Raw genomic sequence first — 14118 nt, forward strand, 5'->3', positions numbered from 1 at the left:
TCTTTCTTTCTTTCTTTCTTTCTTTCTCTCTTTTGTTTTGGTTTTTTGAGACAGGGTTTCTCTGTGTAGCTTTGGTGCCTGTCCTGGATCTCGCTCTGTAGACCAGGCTGGCCTCCAACTCACAGAGATCCGCCTGGGCTCTGCCTTCCGGGTGCTGGGATTAAAGGCCTGAGTCACTAGCCAGGCCCAAGAAACCTTTCTTTACAACAAATAGATCACAACTGGATACAAGGTAGAAACCAACAGATAGTGGGGATCACTGCCTCAATAGATACACGTACATCACGGCTCCTGTGTCTACAGCTCTGGGAGAAAGATTCTATGAGCTAGAGTAATAGGAAGTCGCTGTGAAACCTAGAAATGTCAGTATAAACAAGACCAGAGCAATGGCAAGATCAATACACATGTTAGTGTGGAAGGGAGACATTTTTGTGGGAAAACTAATGACTGCAGGGAAAAAGAGAATCAATCTCTCAGGGATGAGTCCATTTATTGTTTGCCCAACACAGATTGGTCAGCCTTGAAGCAGTATGTACATAAACAATAAAAATAGATTCAGCAAATTTTGTTTACATACATTTATGCATACATACATGTGGGTACATATAACAATAACAACAACAATAATAATGGAGAAATCAATTTGAAATTGGGCAGCACTGGAAGGGTTTGACGAAGGGTAGCTGTGGGGCTGGAGGGAGGCCAGGGAAGAGGAAAGCAATGTACTTTTACTTCAGTTATGAAAATAGAACAGAGAGGCAGGAGTTGAAATAGCTGTGCTGATGCTAAAAGGCCAATATTTACTGTTATACACACTACCTTGGCATCTTTTCATATGTTGATATCTTGGTAAATGCTCAAATGTCGCTGTCATATTGAAGTGTCATATCTTGGTAAATGCTATGGTAACATCATGAGATTTGACACTGTGATGATGTTGTGAAACCTGAATTATGAGTAGCAGTGCTTTCTCAGGCTCTGTTTGTCTGCTTTTTCCTTTTTGATCTTGACCACACAAACCCTATATCACTGGATTATTTTGTTAAAATTTAATGCTTTTTGGTGGGACATGGTCGCTTGGCTTTGGAAATTGACAGGATTAATAATCAGAGTAGGCATTTCTAGTTACACAGTAGACAATGGATTGATTGCTGGAAAATCTGCCAGTACACACAGAAGACTCAACAGAAACTGATTCAGAAAGAGACTAAAATATAGCACAATTTCAGAATTGAAAATCTGCACAACACCAAGACATTATTGATGGATAAGAACAGGTAGCAAAGGTCACTATCATCTCAGCCTAACCAATCTGAATATAAAGGAACTAATAAATCTTGGGAATGGACCTATATTATGTGATAATTCTGATTAATTCTTTAGTTTTCCAATGAAGACTGTTTGCCTAATCTTGATGTTGGTAATTGCCCTAAGGTGGGTTCCAGGGCTCAGCAGTCTCCTAGAATTTGGAGCACACAGCAGGATAAGGACACTAGTAACACAGTGGGGCACATGTAATATCTTCAGCATTACATTGAAGTAGAAGAAATCTGGATTGATTTATTCTGGCTCAATTCATTTTCTCTACCTTTAAATAACACTTGTGCCTCTGAGATTGTCAGATTAAATTGCTTTCGACTTGCAGGCAAAGCATCTCTGGACTACACATCTTCCACATTAATTGACTGCTTTATGCATCTATTTCCTTAAAGTTAGCAGTCTCCTATGCTGTGGGATGATCTGTATGTCCTGTGGGAGCCCATTCTCAGGTTCCTGTGGCGTTACCCAGCAGGTCCATATAGAGGATGATTAGGACCATGGGCCTGAGTGCAGGTGTTTGAGATGGTCTGCACTTGGCTGTGCTGGGGGATGGTCTGTATGTCAAGTTGTTCTGATTGATCAATAAATAAAACCTGATCGGCTGTGGCTAGGCAGGAAGGATAGGCAGGACTAACAGAGAGGAGAAATAAAAGGACAGGAAGGCAGAAGGACTGGCTGCAGCCGCCGCCATGACCAGAGACACTGCAGCCGCCGCCATGACGTCGCATGTGAAGACGCCGATAAGCCACCAGCCACGTGGCGAGGTATAGATTTGTAGAAATGCGTTACTTTAAGATATATGAATAGTTAACAAGAAGCCTTCCATGGCCATACAGTTTGTAAGCAATATAAGTCTCTGTGTTTACTTGGTTGGGTCTGAGCGGCTGTGGGACTGGCGGGTGACAGAGATTTGTCCTGACTGTGGGCAAGGCAGAAAAACTGTAGCTACACTCCTATATCATTAGTACAATGGAATGTAACAAAGTAGGTAACTTGGAGCCAAGTACAATGACAAACATCTGCAAACATACCATGTCACACTGACAAACATCTGCAAACATACCATGTCACACTGAAAACTTATTTTTGTATACTAACTCAATAAAAATATCTTTAAAATATAAATTAATAATAAACAAAATTTACTTAGTGTGTGTCTCATTTAATTTCAGACCTTTTTAAAGTGACATAATAGTGACATCTACTCTCTACCTCCAGATTATTTTTTGGTCAGGCATGCATGTATTTATCTGTGTTGGCAATTTATCCAATCCCATGTTCAATATTATGCAAGTGAGTGGATATGGAACTTTTCATAATTATCTCATTTTTCTTTAAGTGGGTTACTCTGTTTCAACAATATTATCTTGAGATATGAAAATGACATCACAAACTTCCTCAGTCTCAGCATTTTAAACTCACATCAATAGGTTGAAAAGGTTTGACCTTGTAATCAAGGCTCCCCATAGTATTTTCTTGTTGTTGTGACAGAACATATACCAAGAAACAGCTCAACAAAGAGGTTGAGTAGAAGTCCATCATGACACAGAAGTATGCACAGGAGAACAACATCTACAGCCAGGAATGAGAAAGCAATGGATGTTCAACTCACTTTCTCCTTTTATTCAGTTCAGCAGCCAGCCTGTGGAATAGTGATGCCACAGTTAAGGTGAATCTTCACACCTCAAATAAACAATCTAGATAATCTTTAACAGGCATACCCAAAGGTTGGTCCCTTCAGTCAAGAATCTCTTCAGTCTCTTCTACATCTTTTCATGTTAGCAAGCAACAATAATGGTCACAACTCTCCCCAATTAATGTGACACTTAAATGTAGATGAAGTCTTATTAAATAAGAAACGCAGAGGCAAATGCAGAGTTAATAGCTCAAGAGGTCAGAGCAAAAGATAAGAGCTAAAAACCTTACTCTTCACTACCACTGTTGTCCTACCTCTCCGCAAGAGACCTACTTCCTATGCGTTTGTCCTTTTCATAGACTTTCTGTTCTGCCTTCTCATTGGTTGTAAACCCAACCACATTACCTCCTCATCACTGCCTGTCTGTACAGACCTCCAGGTCTTCTATGGTTGGTATTGAGATTAAAGGGGTGTGTCTCTATGCTGGCTGTATTTTTGAACACACAGAGATCCACCTAGCTCTGCTTCCCAAGTGCTGGGATTAAAGGCGTGCACCACCACTGCCCAGCGTCTGCTATGACTTGCTACTAGCTCTGACCCCCAGGCAACTTTATTTATTAACGTACAAATAAAATCACATTTCAGTACAAATAAAGTATCACCATACTTAATAGCATAAAGCATGATTTAAATAAACTTCACTATAAAAACTTACAAATAGGAGGGGACACTGCAGATTGCTGGAGCCGGGTGACCAGAACGCAGTGATGAAGTCAGGTTTTAGCCCCGTGGGGGCAGCTTTGGTGGCAGAGGCGGTAGAGGAGGAGGAAGAGGCAGACAAGGAGGCTTTGGTGGGGACAAGGAGGCTTTGGTAGAGGTGGAGGTCAAGGTTGAAGTGGAGGTGGAGGTGGAGACTTCAGGGGACAAAGAGGTGGACAAGGAGGTGGATGAGGTGGAGGCTTCCAGTCTGGGGGTGGCCGGGGTCGAGGTGGTGGCCAGGGAGGCAAAAGAGGCAACCACTCAGGGAAGAATGTTATGGTGGAACAGCATCGGCATGAAGGCGTCTTTATCTGTGGCAGAAAGGAGGATGCCCTTGTCACAAAGAATCTGGTCCCTGGAGAATCCTTATAAGGGGAGAAGAGAGTCTCTATTTCAGAGGGAGATGACAAAACTGAGTACCGAGCCTGGAACCCCTTCCATTCCAAGCTGGCAGCAGCAATCCTGGGGGAGGGGGAGCATAGACCAAATCCATATCAAGCCAGGGGCCAAGGTGCTCTACCTTGGGGCAGCCTCAGGCACCACCGTCTTTCATGTCTCTGATATTGTTGGCCCGGATGGTCTGGTCTGTGCAGTTGAGTTCTCCCACCGTTCTGGCCGTGACCTCATCAAATTGGCCAAGAAGAGGACCAACATTATTCCTGTGATTGAAGACACTCGGCATCCACACGAATACCACATGCTTATCGCAATGGTGGATGTGATCTTTGCTGATGTGGCACGGCCAGACCAAACCCGGATTGTGGCCCTGAATGCCCACACCTTCCTGTGGAATGGAGGACACTTTGTGATTTCCATTAAGGCCAACTGCATTGATTCCACGGCCTCAGCAGAAGCTGTGTTTGCATCCAAAGTGAAGAAGATGCAGCAAGAGAACATGAAGCTCCAGGAGCAGTTGACACTAGAGCCCTACGAATGGGACCATGCTGTGATTGTAGGTGTGTACAGGCCACCTCCCAAGGTGAAGAACTGAAACTCAGCTGTCTGGATTGGAAGAAATGTGTGTTGCTACTGTTGCATGTGTAGTTTTTTTCCTATTAAAAGACTCTACTGTCAAAAAAAAAAAAACCTTACAAATAGAAAACATTATTCACTGAAATAAATCAGACCCAAAGTCTACACATCTCAATGAACTCCCATAAAGTTAATAACCATTTTGAATCTGTGGAACTTTCTATTGAGTTGTTCTTTTTCACCATTAAATATAGTTTTATGCACTTACCTACCACTTCAAAATGAAAAATCCATGACCGAGTCAAAACATCACTTTTATGACATAACTGACCATCTCAGGTCCCTCTAGACTCATAGCCATCTCACATTACAAAATGCATCCTGTCTGACTTCAGATGTCTTCATAACCTTTAACAGTTCCAATACTACTTAAAAGTTTAATATCTCTTTTGCACCTCAAGGCAGTCTCTGAACTGAGAGCTCCTATAAAATTAAAAACAAGTTGCAACTTCCAAGACATAATGACTACATGACGAGGCTTATCATATCAATAGGCCCATTCCTCAGAGTAATTTATATATCAGTTGTTATTAATTACATCCTATTAATGTAACAAAATATCTGACAAGAAGTATTTAAGAAAGAGCTTCTTTGCCTTAGAGTTTGAGGGGAAGCTCATCATGGGGGAGAATATATATAGTGGGAAGGCAAGGCAAGGCTGGTCACATTCAATCCAGTCAGAAAGCAGAGAGAAATCTATGGATGCCTGGGAGCAACCTTTTACTTATATTCAGTCCAGGAGCCCAGTCATGGGATGGTATTGCCCACAGATAAGGTGAGTCTTCTCACCTCAGTTAATATAATCTAGGCATACACAAGACCTTGTTTCCTCGGTGATTATAGATCCTGCCAAGCTGACAATCCTAAGTGTCTTGTTCATCATGTTGTAACTATTTCATGAAATGCATATGACACCAATGGCATGGATGAGAATCAGAATAACTACAATATCTAAGACAGCTACCATGACCTCTTTGTTCTCACACACTGCAGCTAGGAAAGTTCCTTTGCTGTGAAGGGCTCACATGATTAGACTGAACACTTAAAACTCAGCATATGACTACCTTAAGGTCAATATCCCTAATCAAAATAACCAAGTGATTTTTGCTATGATATGCAACACATGTTTTAAGTTTTGGTATTTAACAACTGTAATCCAGCTGAAACATAGATGATTTTAAGCAGTTAAGTGAAAATGATTGGATACATTTGCTTGCAAACTAACTTTAACCAACAAATCCAGGTTGAGAAGCAAAGACAGAAGTTTGTCTTGATTGGGGTTGTGAATGGAGAGTTAACACTTAGGTCTTTAAGTAAGTTAAACATCTCCAAGACATTTCAAATATTATTTGTGTCTTCATCAGAGAGTAGATGGAGAAAAAGTTTTCTTAAATGGAAATGAATAATTAGTTCAAGATATACAATACTTACAATACAAAATATACAATTGCTATAGAGCAAATTGCTGAGTAGAAACGTGGTGCAGTTGTTTCTATTTCTCAGTTTAATCCACGAGCAAGGATGATACCAGGTTGTTATCTCTCTCCTTGCATTAAAAAAAAAACTGTGAATGAAAGAAGGACTCTAATATAAAATGGGAAATTCTGACAGTACTGAGGAAAAAGTAGGGAGTTCAGGCTAAGGAACTATATAAGGAATAGTTATATGTAAGGGCTTTATGAACAGGTCTCTGGTTACTCAGGAAATAGGGCCAATAATCAACAAATGGTATCTCATGAAACTAAAAATCTGTACAATAAGGAAACAGACAATAGATTGAAAAGGCCCACAGAATGTGAGCAAATCTTTGCTAGCCAGAGATTTGGTAGTTGATCTGTATCTGGTTTATACAAATAACTAAAAACTAAACATCAAGGAAGCAAAGGTCCTGTTTAAAAACTGAGCTACACAGCTTTGCTATGAGGGTTTGTGTCTAGTCTTATTGTATTTTTGTTTTGTTTTGTTTTTCGAGACAGAGTTTCTCTGTGTAGTTTTGGCACCTGTCCTGTATCTCGCTCTGTAGACCAGGCTGGCCTCAAACTCACAGAGATCTGCCTGGCTAGGTAAAGGAACCAGCCTAGATAACCACCAACTGATGGATGTATAATAAAAATATAATACATAAACAGGAAAATTCTATTTAGCTGTAAAGAAAAATGAAATTAGCTGTAAGGAAAAATGAAACTACAAAACTTGCAGGAATACGGATAGAATTAGAAAGTATAGTTAGTTCACCTAGGCCTAGAAAAAGAAATTCCATGATTTCTTACACATGTAGATAACAGTTTTGAATCCTTAGATCTATGTTTATCTTAGAATTTCTGTAGAGAGAATGAAGATAGAAAGAGACCATGTAGCTATACAACATTTGAGAAAGTAGGAGTGTGAATGGGATACTGGGTGTCGTAAAGTTTAAACAGGGAAAAGGAAGAGGAGAAAGCAGTGGTTCTCAAAATTTCTAATGCTGCACCCCTCATGTTGTGGTGATCTCCAACCATAAAATTAATGAGTTGCTACTTCATGACTGTAATTTTGGTACTGTTATGAATTGTAAATATGTGAAGGAAGAATATCTGATATCTAATCCTCAAAGGGGTCACCACCTACAGGTTGAGAAACACTGGTATTTGGGAAAGGATTGGTAAAAGGGATTTATCCCAAATGAATGATGTTGGAAGAACTATATGCCACATGGATGTATGTCTATTTGTGCATATATGAAGAACTTGCATGGGGAGTTGTACCCTGAATGTATGGATAATACAAGTCACAGAACCAGGGGTAATCACACAAGTTGTTGGTCAGGAAGGACTCATATTCCCCAAACAACACAGACTACACAGACTGTTTTCATTGCTCTTGAACTAGATGTAAAACTCTATCACTAAGACAGCATACACCTTGGTTGCATGACCTAGAGAATTCCACCTGAAACTGATCTTATCTGGAAACTCCTTGGTAACTAACTTTTATAATTCCAGAAAGTACTATGCAGGTAGGTTAGGAAAAATAGTTGTCAATGATTATGGTGATATTTTATTTGTACTGAAATATGATTTTAATTTTATGTTAATAAATAAAGTTGCCCTGGGGTCAGAGTTATTAGAGCCATAGCAAGAGCGTGGTGGTTAGAAGAGCTAGGTAGATTTCTGTGTGTTCAGGGATACAGCCAGTATTGGAGACATACGCCTTTAAGACCTGGAGGGCGGTACTTACAGGCAGTGATGAGGCAGTCATGTGGTTGGGTTTACAACCAATGAGAAGGCAGAACAGAAAGACTATTTAAACACAGACAAACAGGAAGTAGCTCTCTCTCGGGGAAGCTGGAGCACTGCAGGAGGTAAGATTTTATCTCTGAGCTCTGACCTCTCGGCTTTCTCTTTTACATTTGCTCTGTGTTTCTTATTTTAATAAGACGATTGGTTACATCTACAAATGATCTTATTCAGTCATGGATCTTGTGTGCTGTAATGAAACTTCCAAGGAAGATGTGCCCACTGGCACAATAGTAACATAAATGTTACGGAAGTTTTCATCTTGTTTCTGGTTGAATTTGAGGTCTGCTCCTCAGAAATAATTCAGTCCTTATCCTGTAAACCTAAAAGCCCATGCCTAGGGAAAACCTAGGTTGCACATGTGAACTTACTACTGTTTGCTGAATAGATGTGCTATTTACCCTAGATCAGTGTCACTCTCCATTTTGGTCAGAGAAGCCTGTTTTTGCAATTCATGGCAGTGCATCACAAGATTCATGGTAGCTCAAGATGCTGAAAATAAGTGATTACTGTGTGCCCAATCCTAAACATGGCATCTGTATCAGCCTCTCCAAGGCTCAGGGGACATCATGGAAAAGGAGCAAAAACAATATTGGACACAAGTGATGGGGAGGGCTGTGTAACACTATCTTCTGAATTGGACATGGCCATTGTAACTTACAGCAGCTGTGGTTGAGTGTACAAGTCTGGGCCTGTTAATATTCAGTCATGTATGGGGTGAGTGAGTAGAGGCTCATGGGTACCTACCCCTCTACCCATGCCCATGCTAAATACCCTGTTTAAACTGAAGAGATCACAAAATGAAAACAAAAGCAAGACATGAATATGGGTAGGGACTGGTAGAGAGGGGAGGATTGATGAGGGTGAGAAGGGGTTAAGTTAAGACAGGGTGGGGTAAGTATGATCAGAATGTATTATATAAATTGTCAAATAATAATTTAATTAGTAAAATACCTAAAATTATTGAAACTCTTTAAAATCATACACTCACAGACAACTTGGAGCTCAGGGCTTCTTTCCATGAGGCAAAAACCATTTAGCCTATTTCAGTTAAATTTATAAGGATTCTAGCCTTTCTCTCATGGCTTTCTTTAAATTATAAGGTGTCCAGAGTCTTAGAGAGTATATTAGTGTTCCTTCTCATCCATATTTGGACAAACTATAAATCCATTTTCTTTATCAATTTCTACCTCCCAATTTAGCTTAAAATACAGGGAAACTCTGCATTGAGTTTATGAAGTTATGTGCCTAGACACAGAGTATCACCAGCACTCCGCTCTTGTAGATAAGGATATTCAATCTTGGAGAGGTGTCAAGGATTATTTTTAAGCAAGTATGTAATAAGAACTGGCCAAAGTAGGAAAGCAAATAATTGGAAAGAAACACTCTTCTTCAACTTGGTCCAGAAGGACTAAGGTGGACTTGTAACTTCCCAAGCTAAAGAGAGTAAACTTGCTTTCTTTAAAAACATATTTCTTTTATTTTCTGATATTATAATGCAATTGAACCATTTCCCCCTTCCCTTTCCTCCCTTCAGACCCTCCCATACGCCTCCCTCTGGATGTCTTTCAAGGTCATGGACTCCGTTTCATTAATTGTTACATACATATCCTGAGGCTTCATTCCTTCAGAAAGAACTACAAACAACTGAGGAATGCTGAGAACAGGAGAAATAGTCTTCCCTGTGGAAGAGTACACCAATTGGTTATCCAATGCCAAATAAACTTGCTTTCTTTTTCTCCAATGTTTGAAGAACTTTGTTACAGAAGCACTGGAAGTTGAATGTTTAGAAGACTGTAAAGAAATCAAAACATGGAAGAGGAAAGGAAATATTGGTGGTAGGTAGTGGAGCAGCTTTCATGAGATAGAAAGAGGAAGAGAAGCAGTCTGTCATTCAGAGAACATGCCACATTGAGGCTGAGAAATTATACTAAATGCTACTCACAAGAAAATATTATTTTCTTGCTGCTGGGAAATATGGGTCCAAAACAGAATATGATGAGAACTAATCAGCAATCTATAAGTTTAGTTATTTTAGAGGTATAAGTCAATGAAAATATATTAAAGGTGAAGCAAGGATGTGACTCTCTTGAATCTAATTACTAGAAACAAATGCCGACTAGATAAAGGCCATATGTGGTTCAAATGTGTAATAACATATAACTGTGTTCATTCTAATTATAAAAAGTTAGTTCAACACTTAAATCAAAGAGTGAAGAAATTGAGCCATGATGTCTGTAGACCGCATAAGAAATAGATCTCGTTGACAACAATGAGGCAAGGAATAAGAGACACAGTGTCACCCTGTCAGCTCTAACAGACTGTGGAGTCCATTTAGAGACTGCTACTCAGGGAAGATCAGATTCTAGACTTCACTGGAGAGAATAATGTCAAGGCATGTCAGTATGGAATTCATTAAGAACAGTTTCCCCTCTCCATCAATGCAAAATATAGTTCTCACTCCAAAGGAAGCAAGACAACTTCTTCTGGATCGATGTACAGATGAGTGGTAAAATGCCCATTGGGGATAGATGCAGCCAAAGCTAAGTGAATTTAGGTTCTTGATGTATAGTATTCCAACTACCCATAATCAGGAAATTCTAATTAGTCAGCCAGTCTTAAAATATTCATCATGGATGAGGCTTTTGGAAGAAACTTCAAAAAATCATAAATTTAAGAATGAGAGAGAGAGAGAGAGAGAGAGAGAGAGAGAGAGAGAGAGAGAGAGAGAGAGAGAGAGAGAGAGAGAGAGGAGAGACAGGGACTGGAACAGGGACAGGGAAAAATAGAGACAGGGATAGGGACTCTTGGGTAAAAGATACTCTATACCCAAGACATGTATTCCAGTTTGTCCAGAGAGAGAGTTGTGCTTAGGTCTGTAACAGGCACACATTGACAGTTTCAGTGGCTTCCAAAGTTCTATTGTTCAAAGGGTTTTTAAGGAATGTCCCTTTTCTTTTGGTAAATGAAATCCTAAGGCAGCTTCTGAGGAGCAATGGACAAGGCCATGGGATCACAAGATGATGACACAGGCCAAAAGAGCAAAAGCCAGAGGTAGCTAGATAGAAGAAAATTTATAAACCAAGAACTTGAACTGAAGTGTCCTAATGAATAGTCAGAAGAATGGAACCAAGGCCAGGTTCCTGACCCTTCTAGAAGATAAGACACCCTGAACTCAGAAGGTCATTAATATGATTATGTTTATCTGACTCCGGGAGCTAAACTCCTTCAAAATTAGAGTGCAGCAGGAGGAAGCTTTCTGCCAAAGAACAAGACATACCATCACTGAGTCAAACAAATAGGTGTCCTGACCATCTAGACAGGGCAATGTCCCTCGTAGAAATAACATAAAGCCAATCTAAAATGCTCTCTGATGCCATGATCCGTTTGTTCATTGTCCACTCTCACTCATTAGTCATATGCTCTGCTCTGTAATGAACTCTACCTATCATCTGAATCACAGCTTTTTCACCTGTGGATCATGACCCCATGTGTTGTTTGTTTTTATTCTTTTTTCGCTCTTTTGGGGGGCCCACCACTCTGCTCTTTAGTAAATCACACAGAGGCATATTCTTAATCATGAATGCCCAGCTTTAGCTTGGTTTATTTTCTAGCCAGCTTTTCTAAACTTAAATTAGTCCATCTGTCTTTTCCTCTTTTACTTCTGTAAATCTTACTCTTAACTCCGTAGCTTGCTGTGTAGCCAGGTGGCTGGGTAGATGGCCCCTGAAGTCCTCCTCCTTCTCTCTCATTCCTAGATCTCTCCTCCAAGATTTCTCCTTCTATATATTTTCTCTGCCTGCCAGCCCCACCTATCCTTTCTCCTGCCTTGCTATTGGTCGTTCAGATCTTAATGAGACCATCAGGTGTTTTAGACAGGCACAGTAACACAGCTTCACAGGGTTAAATAAATGCAACATCAACAAAAGTAACACATCTTAAAATAATATTCTACAACACCCATGGAGTCTTAACTGCATCTGACTCTGTCTCTGTCTCTCTGTCTCTGTCTCTGTCTCTCTCTCTCTCTCTCTCTCTCTCTCACACACACACACACACACACACACCTGACAATACTAAAAGTTTTCTGAACACAACATGCAAAAGACAAAAACTGGGGTGGTGAGATGGCTCAGTAGATAGAATGATCTACCATGCAAGCCTGCCAGCCTAAATTCCATACCCAGATCTCATGGTGGAAGGAGAAAACTGACTCCTGAAAGTTGTCTTGTAAACTCACAGTGTGCTATGACATCCTCATAGCCCTTCCACCCATACACATACCCAACACACACACATATACATTCAAGTAATAAATAAAATGAATGTAAAAGAAAATTTCAAGACCAAACACATAATGAAACTGGGTGTTTCTGGCAGTGTTTGTCTCGTGTAGCATTGTGCAGCTTCTCTGCTTTTCTAAACATATTACATACACACCTCATCTTTCAGTCCTTCACAGCAGCAATGTTAATGAACACGGCTTGAAGAGCCTTCACTCAGACTGAAGACTAGCGTGTGGTACGTTTTGCAGTGAATTTACTGAGCATGAAGTGTTTTTTGTTCCTATAGCTATATAATGGTTTAATTACCAAAACACGAAGAGTTCTAATACTTTCCAACTGTCATTCTTCAGTATGTAGCTAACTACTATATCTTTGGATTTTATTCAGTTAACTGTTTGAGTTTAAAAATTTCACTTTGAGTCACAATGCCAGTTTTTTTTTTTTTTTTTTTTTTAACTACTAAATGAAAATTGCCTTGGGGTTCATGCTGAAGAATTTCTACTAATTTCTGAAATGTTTGTAAGCACATATCTGTCATTTCTTGTACTTCATATTTATTCAAAGCAATGTTATACTGATTTGACTATAGTATTAAAATACTTGAAAATAACCTATATCCTGAAGTATTACATATTCAGCCAAGACTCATTTCTTTATGTAAAAATGAACATACCCATCTCACTAGTATGTAAATTTGATTTTGTCTTTAATAAATGGTAAAATTAGATGTATACAGGATCTGTTTTAAAGTATTTTGTGATTTATTACCAATAAAATATCAATATACTTATTTTATATGTTTATATAGAATAAATATGAATATTTCTCAGGTAAAAAGAGGTCATGGATGGAAAAGTTGAAGAAGCCCTGATCTTCTTCTCTTCAACTCCTTGTGTCTCTTTTGAAATCTTTCAATGGATGTCACAAAGACTGGGGATCCCAGAGGAACCCAGACAAATGGAATCCTAATATGTAAAGATTACAATGAAGAAAAGACATATGTTTGACTTTTAACAATTGCTGTAATATTCTTGGTGAGATTATCAGAAAATTACCACTTTACATTTGGGAGAAGAGCCCCGACTCCCTTTCTGGACCAGAGGTGAGTATCCGGGCCCAACCTGGACCCCATCCCTGGGCACCAGCCACTCCTGGAAGACCTGCCCAACTTGGCCCCAAGTTCTGGCCACCAGGCAGGTCCCCTTCTAGTCCCACCGGGAGGGATTCCCTTTTCCAAGCCCACCCCCACCCCCACCCCCGGCAGCCCCTGCAATCTCCGCGCCCTGCCCCCACGCCCATCTGCCCGAGACCCCAGCCACTTCCTGAGACTTAGAGACCAGCCCCCAGCTCCCATCCTGCCTCCGACTTCCCTTCTGGACCAGAGAGACTTCCGGTCCAAATAAGAGCTTCCATCCTGCCCTGGAGTTCCCATTTGGACAAGAGAACTCCCATCTGGACAAGAGAGAGAGACTTCCTGAATCTGTCAGCTCTTTCTGAACCAAGTACACTGATGAGACCAAGAAGGAACCACAAGGAGATGGGCAGACGTCAAGGCAGAAGTCCATACAACAAAATGAAGAGCAATACAGCATCACCAGAACCTAGCCCGCCTCCAACATCTAGACCTGAACATCAAAAATTGGAAGAAGCAGAAGAAAGTAGCCTTATGAGTAACATCATGAAGAAGGTAGAGACTTGTGTAGAGGAAAAGACAAGAAAATTGGAAGAACACTGTAAACAACTAGAGGAAAGGGCAAACAAATTAAAAGAAAACAATAAAGTCCTGCAAGAAAACAATAAAGTCCTGAAG

General features: G+C 40.1%; 1 pseudogene; it reads left to right on the forward strand.

Annotated features, from left to right (window-relative positions):
* Positions 1–3723: 3723 nt before the first annotated feature.
* Positions 3724–4706, forward strand: LOC114702505 (annotated as a pseudogene).
* Positions 4707–14118: the final 9412 nt, after the last annotated feature.

This window comes from Peromyscus leucopus, chromosome 10 (genome assembly GCF_004664715.2).
Source record: "Peromyscus leucopus breed LL Stock chromosome 10, UCI_PerLeu_2.1, whole genome shotgun sequence".
In the NCBI taxonomy this organism is placed as follows: domain Eukaryota; kingdom Metazoa; phylum Chordata; class Mammalia; order Rodentia; family Cricetidae; genus Peromyscus; species Peromyscus leucopus.